The following is a 7,685-nucleotide window of genomic DNA, read 5'->3' as shown; positions in this document are numbered from 1 at the left end:
GATGACAAGGCCAAGACGGACACAGTCACTAGTACTAATAGGGCAGGATGGACAGGACAGACAAGGGGACCTGACGACTATCTGTTTAGAGCACAGAACACTAACTAAACTAGGGTGTTGATGGCACCTACCCTAGTGGGAGAGTGCCTAAAGTACCCAGTGCCTCTCAGCGATAGGCTGAGAGGCGTCTAATGGGAGTGACACGCTGGCCCTTTAAGAGAATGGCAGCGGTGCGCGTGCATGCCCTAGGAGCACTCCCGTAGGCGGAAGCAGAAGGCACCAACGTGGAAGAGCACGGCGACGCCAGGCAGCGTGGAGAGAGCCGGCCACAACAGTGAATATGTCCCTGCGGGTAGGAGAGCGAGGGATGCATGGATGCCATCGCTATAGTATATGAGGTGGGACAGGCGCAGAAGACTAATGTGGCTTTTGCAATCAACCGGACCACTTTTTGCAATGATTGCCAAATAAATCTGCTCTGCCCTATTGATCTAGAACAATTACACCAGTAATGGCCAATGCAGTGAACCCCAGGAACAGATATCAAGGAGACAACGCAAGGAATCCTATATTCTTAGAGTTGCTGAAAGCCCAAGTATGTCTTTGGTATTAGTATGTTGAATTCTCCTTTGGCAATTACCACTTCCATCAGAGGCGCCCGATTTATACAATCGTCTTATTATGGGGCAGTGAAAACATCACGTCATACACATTTGTTATATGAAATAAATAATATCAAATTAGCACAGCAGCGCCCAGCTATATTAAAATCCATCACATGTACAACAAATCCATGGGGATCAACCCTCAAAACACAGAATATCTTTAAATAAGTACTCTTTTTACAAAAATAACTGTTTTTCTTTTGAAGAAAAGGAAAATAGAGGCATATTATACTATACATGATCAAGTGGGACGCGATTTATCTCCTAGTCAGGCCCAAGCACTCCTATCATAGCATACAATACAGTATGTGACCCCGAGTCATTGGCATAACTGATGTACATTGTGGAGTACGCCCTCTACAGGAAGCAAGGGGTAAAGTAAAGTAGTGCTCAATGCTAGCCTCCATTTTTTAAAATGAAGATTACAGTTAATTTAATATGTTAGATTATGCCTAGTACAAGGCATAACATCCGGTTTCCCTTCTCCTGAGGCCATAAGGCCAACCTTCCAGAAATTCCAAGACAATCCATAAAAAAAGGATCTGTCCTTTAAAAAAATTAAGACGTCTGAGATTATTTTGAAGCTGAAGAAACTTGTACAGATTATTTTGACTGCAATTATCATCATCATTTTAGAGTTTATACTGAATCCAGCTGATGTCTTATCAGAATTACGAGCTGTAGACATGTATCACTTATAAACAATGTTTTCTTATGGTTGTCCATAACATTTTTCGTCAATTTGGCAACCCTGCCAAGTAAGTCATCAGTTCTCTCTCTTAATGGCCCCATAAATGCTCCTAAGGCCTGTTTCCCACGTCAGTGAAAAACAAACATTTTTCACTAGCATGGTAAAAACGTATATGTCCCTCCGTGTGCCGTGATTCATGGCACACGTGGGTTATCCATGTGCAATCCGTGATCCATCATCCGTAATAGCACATGGATGTATGTGTCCTGCTGTCCATGGTGCTGAACTCTTGGGCTCTGCTGTGTTTCCGGCCGCCGCTGACCCCTGCTGCAGCTACTTCCGGGTCACTGTGCCGTGCATAAATACATATGCATGACCATAATTAGCCGGCTGGGAAATAGCAGAGCGCAGCGGCAGAAGACAGCAGTTTCATGGATCACACCACTATGTGGTCCATGGGACATCAGTGATGCCAGAAAAAAACATACATGTCTCCGTGCAGAAATCATGGCCACGCGTGTACGCTGCACGGAGACACGGTCAGTGAGAATTCACTGATGTGTGCGCAGACCCATTGATTTTAATGGGACTGCGTATGTCAGTGATTTTGGTATGTATAAAACTAGCACATACGTACCAGAATCATTGACGTGTGAAAGAAATCTAACAGAGTGAAGGATTGGGTATGTTGTCAGCCATGTGCTCAGTTTTCGTTTCCCTTAGGCTTCTTTCATACGTCAGTGATTCTGGTATGTATGTGCTTTTTTTTTATACGTACCAGAATCACTGACATATGCAAACCCATTAAAATCAATGGGTCTGCACACACATCAGTAATTTCTCACTGACCGTGTGTCCGTGATTTCCGCACAGAGACAAGTCCGTTTCTTTGTGGCATCACTGATGTCCGTGTTAATCAGTGATGCCAGAAAAACACGTGCATTGAAAAGAAAAAGCTTTTTAAACTCACCTTCTCCAGTGATGCGGTCTCCGGCCGCTGCTGTCTCCTGCTTCCAGGTCAGCTCATTATTCTCATGCATATGCATTTATGCACGGCACCGCGACCCGGAAGTAGCTGCAGCGGTGAGAGACACAATGGCCAGACACAGCATCCTAATATGAGTGATTTGCCACCAATTTCTATGATGAGAACTATAAACATAAACGTTGGCTGTAGTGATGAGCAAGCTCTACCATGCTCTGTACTCAAAACGATCAGTTCGGACGCTTGGACGGGCTCGACTGGATTACCGAGTACAATGGAAGTCAATAGTAAATTCTAGCATTTTTCTGGAAGATCTTCTAGAAAAATGTTTGAGTTTCCCATTGACTTCTAATATACTCAGTACTTAACTTGCACCCATCCGAGCATCTAACCTGCTTGTTTCAAGTACCGAGCACCCTAGCATGGTAGTGCTCGCTCATCACTAATTACGAGGCCTAAGCACCTGAGCATGGTAGTGCCCACTCATCACTAGTAAACGTACTGAGCACCTGAGCATGGTAGTGCTTGCTCATCACTAGTTACGAGTACTGAGCACCCGAGCATGGTAGTGCTCGCTCATCACTAGTTACGAGTACTGAGCACCCTAGCATGGTAGTGCTCGCTCATCACTAATTACAAGGCCTAAGCACCTGAGCATGGTAGTGCCCACTCATCACTAGTAAACGTACTGAGCACCTGAGCATGGTAGTGCTTACTCAGCACTATTTAAGAGTACAACGCACCCAACCATGGTAGTGCTCGCTCCTCACTAGTTATGAATAACAAGCACTCAACCATGGTAGTGCCCGCTCATCACTGGTTACAAGTACAGAGCAGCCTAGCATGGTAGTGCTTGCTCATCACTAGTTACGAGTACTGAGCACCTGAGCATGATTAGTGCTCACTCATCACTAGTTACGAGTACTGAGCACCCGACCATGACGGTGCTCGCTCATCACTAGTTACGAGTACTGAGTACTGAGCACCCGAGCATGGTAGTGCTCACTCATCACTAGTTACGAGTACTGAGCACCCGAGCATGGTAGTGCCCGCTCATCACTAGTTACGAGTACAGAGCACCTGAGCATGGTAGTGCCCACTCATCACTAGTTGCCTTTATTCTCTTAAATCGTAATCTAAATAGCACCGAGTACTTTACCCCTTACAACCTATAGTGGGTGCTCTGGATGATACATATCAATATACATCAGTCATGCCAACCATATTCTAATGCAAGTGTCATTAAGCCGCACACAATCATAAACTATGAACCTGGAAAATATCTATGACTCTTGGAGATACACTGCCCAATGACAAAACTCAATTCAGTAGGCTCAGAATAAAGCTGTGAGTTTTCGGTGGAGTCTAAAAGATAATATCTAAAATTGCAGTGATCTCTCACAATATCTAGCATCATCAGCGATGGACACATGTGCATCATATGTATACAGGTCATGAAAAGCAACATACAATCACATAGGTAAAATGTCGCTAACTTCGCCGGTAACTTTTGATCTGCTATAACTTCACTCGCAAGCTGTGCCGTATGCATCGCATTTTCCACTTCAGGGCGAGGCAAAGTCCATGTCGGTTGTTGGTCATTCCTTCATCCTGTATATGAGCAGCGGAGAGTTCGGTGTCAGGTGACTGTTAGAATAGCCCATCGGATACATCATATTTTCGGCAGCATAAGGCACAATATATGAACACAACTCTTCGTAATGCAGCGATTGGGAATAGCCCTTCACCATGAGCTTCACCCGTTTTCTAACGTCTGTACTCCTGTTGCTGGGGCTGCCCTTGTAGCAATCATAGTTTTCTTTATCGCCTTCCAGGTGGATCTTCCTGAGCAAGTTATTGATCAACACTGATCTCCTTAAGTAGATTTCTGGGTCTTCAAGGAAGCGGAGCTTTTCTAGAGACAGTTTGAGGATACAGGACCGGTCTTCTGGAATTATCACGTGCTGGAAAAATAAATATCAAATCAGCGCAAATGTACTGTAAAAAATAAAAAACATTATTGATACCTCATCAGAGTAGGAAATTGTCATTCACTTTTCACACCAGGTTTTACTGTTGCTCACCTGTCCCGGCTCCAGACCTAGACCTTGCTCCTTTTTCCTATGGCTGTCTCACTTTGTAGTTCGCCAGGTTACTTAGAAAAACTGGTATTGACTACAGGAAAAGAAGGTGTCCATAGGAAAAAAGGCACAAGGCCTGGCACCAGGGCCGGGACGGGGGTAGGGCATTACCTCCTGCGTCCCTGAGGGTTCATAGAATCCTAGAATGGTAGAGTTGGAAGAGACGTCAAAGGCCATTGGGTCCAACCCCCTGTGAGTGCAGGATTTCCTAAATCATCCCAGCTATATGTTTATCCAGTTTCCTCTTGAAGATTTCCATTGATGGAGAGCTCACCACCTCCCGAGGTAGCCTGCTCCACTCTCTGACTCCCCTCACTACATCACGCAGTACACTGTTCCACTCTCTGACTGCCCTCACTGTCAGATTTTCCTAATGTCTAATCTGAATCTCCTTCCTTTAAGTTTCATCCCATTGCTTCTTGTACTTCCTTGTGCTAATGAGAATAGGGTAGTTCCCTCTGCACTGTGACTACCTTTCAGATATTTGTAGACCGCTATTAAGTCTCCTCTCAGCCTTCTCTTTGAAATGGCACTTAAACTACATTGCTGAATGTCTGCGGCTATCCGGCTTCCTCTTGCGGCCACAGGCACTGAGCACACTGATGGCTGGGGCACGGGCACAAAGTTTAGCACTGTCAGTCACTGACACCGCTCACCCCTCTCACTGCCTGTGCCCCGGCTGTCACTCCCTCCACTTAATTCTACACACGTTTGTCAGACACAAATACAATTAATTAAAGCTGTAATCAGACATTAGGAGAATGTCGTGAGACATTACACCTGGGGCCTGTGGGGGACATCATACTGGGGACTGTGGTAACCATACTGTGTAGGGGGCTATTGGGGACTTTAAATTAGGAGCTGTGGTGACCCAACTTTATAGGGTGCTGTGGTGAAATGTTTTCTATTGGGGTCTGTGGTTGATGGGGGACAGTGTGAGGAGGGTGTACTGTTTTATGAGGGCATTGTCAGGCTACCACTAGGTGGCGCTGGGAGTCAGGTATGCAACTACTCCTGAGTGCAATAATTCAGAAGCCCACTAGAGGTCGCAAACACAGCGTAGGGATAGTCAAACGGAAAGGGTCAATGCCAGGATGTTATGACTGTACCAAGAAGGAAACAAGCCAAAGTCAAGAAACAGAGTCGAAGTCGGATGTCGGGAGAACAAGAGAACATGGGAGAGTGGGTGGAGGACACAGAGCAGGACCTGAATCCGGAGGACACGGAGGTACAGAGGGAAGGTCGGGCAGGACATATGGAGGACAGAACAGGTAGGAGGGGCAGAGATCAGGCAGGCAAGCAGGGACAGAGGTCAGGTCGAGCAAAAGAGTCAGAGGTCATGATGAACGGTATCAGGTAGCAGGACATGAAACAGAGTCCTTCTCACAAGAGAAGAGCATGTAGCCAAGCTGGAAATATCACTGGTGGCATCCTGGAGGCAGCAGTACCAAAATATGGTGGCGTGACCCTCGGAACGAGGTCAGAGCAAACCGGCCCCTCCCGGAGGCAGGATACATCCACCGGCTTACGAACGGCAGAGCCATGCATGAATCATTACAAGCATAGTGTAAAGAGGGGGCACAGAAATGGGGTTATGAAAAAAGGCAGCATGAAATGGGGCACAGTATTGAGAGAGATTAGCATAATGGGGGAACAGTATGGAGATAGTGTGTAAGAGAAAACAGTGGAGAGGGGACCGCTATGGTATAGGCCAGTGGCCCACAACCTGTGGCTCGGGAGCTACATGTGGCTCGTGGCTGTCTTCAACCTTGGTGCATAAGCAAACGGCTATGAAGAGCAGGTCTCCAAATAGTGACTTTTAGGAGTAGCCGCACACAGAAGAGCAGATCTGAATGGGAGTAAGGTTGGTATACTTGGTGTGATTCCTGTGGAAAAGCTTTGGCTGTTATTGTGCTGGTAATGGATTCTCTGGGTGTCCCTACTGTGAGGGGGTGATAGCTGGATGTGGTTTGCAACCCTTTTTCAGAGCTTAATGAGGCTCTCATGATCAGAAAGTTTGGGAACCTATGGTATAGGCTGTGGGTTTATAAGGGAAGATGGTGTAGCCGTTCTAGCTGATAATGGTAGATGGAGTAGTAGTTATAGCTCATTGAGGACAGTGTGATGGCCATATATCATAAAAGGCTTATTTAGGTCATATTCTTGAAAAATATTTTTATGAAGAGGGTATTTTAATCACCCTCTTATTTATGGGTATCTTTTTACCTTAGTCTTTGACCCATTGCACTGTTGTAGGGGGGGAGGAGGAAGGGGACGCCATCAACTTCATCTGTCTAGGGCACCAAAATACCTTGCCCCAGCCCTGCCTGGCACTGGGGTCGGGACAACTCAGCAACAGATATATTTATGCTAAGCGGGCAGTAAATTCACCCTCGTGGTATGATTGATGTCGATTGGTATGTACCTCTGTTTGCCCCAGAGGTGTCCTATTTTGGAGACACACAGGAAGATTTTTTTGTCATTCTGTACAAATTCAACAGGAACAAAAAATTTCAAACTTCATTGACTTATGCATTTACAGACGTAAGAATTGATTCTAGAAGAGTATACTTCCATATATACAAAGTACACTGAAGCCTATGCAGTGGAGTACACAGCTCTATTGTTGTAGGTGCCATAAGGCTTCATTCACATGTGCAATAATGAGTAAAGTGTACTCCTTGTGTGTGTATAGCATTAGATGAGCATGCCAGTCCAAAAAATAATCAACTGTCCACTGGATATGTGATAAATGTTAGTGTAGGAATCTGGTGATGAATTTCTCTACTGCTGGTGGTTCTGATGATCAATTTTTCTACTGCTGGTGGTTTTATTAATGAATGTCTCTACTGCTGGTGGTTTTCGTGATGATTGTCTCGACAGCTGGTGGTTCTGATGATGAATTTCTCTACTGCTGGTGGTTTTGATGATGATTGTCTCTACTGCTGGTAGTTCTAATGATGAATTTATTTACTGATGGTGGTTCTGGTGATGAATTTCTGTTTTGCTTTTAGTTCTGGTGATAAATTTGTTTACTGCTGGGGTTTGTGATGCTGTTTCTATACTGATGGGGGGTTCTAATTATGCATGTCTATACCTCTGATGGTTCTGGTGATGTATTCTTGTGCTGTTAATAGTTCCGATCCTGTACACAAGTAACATGTCATAACTTGTAAGATTACGCTATGCATGGCTATATTAAA

General features: G+C 45.1%; 1 long non-coding RNA gene across 1 annotated transcript in view; it reads right to left on the bottom strand.

The window, feature by feature from the left end:
- Positions 1-631: 631 nt before the first annotated feature.
- Positions 632-7,685, bottom strand: part of LOC142257861 (uncharacterized) — a 34,549-nt gene continuing 27,495 nt past the window's right edge. The window contains exon 4 of the long non-coding RNA XR_012727669.1: positions 632-4,305. This is a non-coding gene — a long non-coding RNA (uncharacterized LOC142257861). The remainder of the gene's footprint in view (positions 4,306-7,685) is intronic.

Source organism: Anomaloglossus baeobatrachus, chromosome 12 (assembly GCF_048569485.1).
Source record: "Anomaloglossus baeobatrachus isolate aAnoBae1 chromosome 12, aAnoBae1.hap1, whole genome shotgun sequence".
NCBI lineage: Eukaryota > Metazoa > Chordata > Amphibia > Anura > Aromobatidae > Anomaloglossus > Anomaloglossus baeobatrachus.
This window is presented reverse-complemented; position numbering and strand designations above follow the sequence as displayed.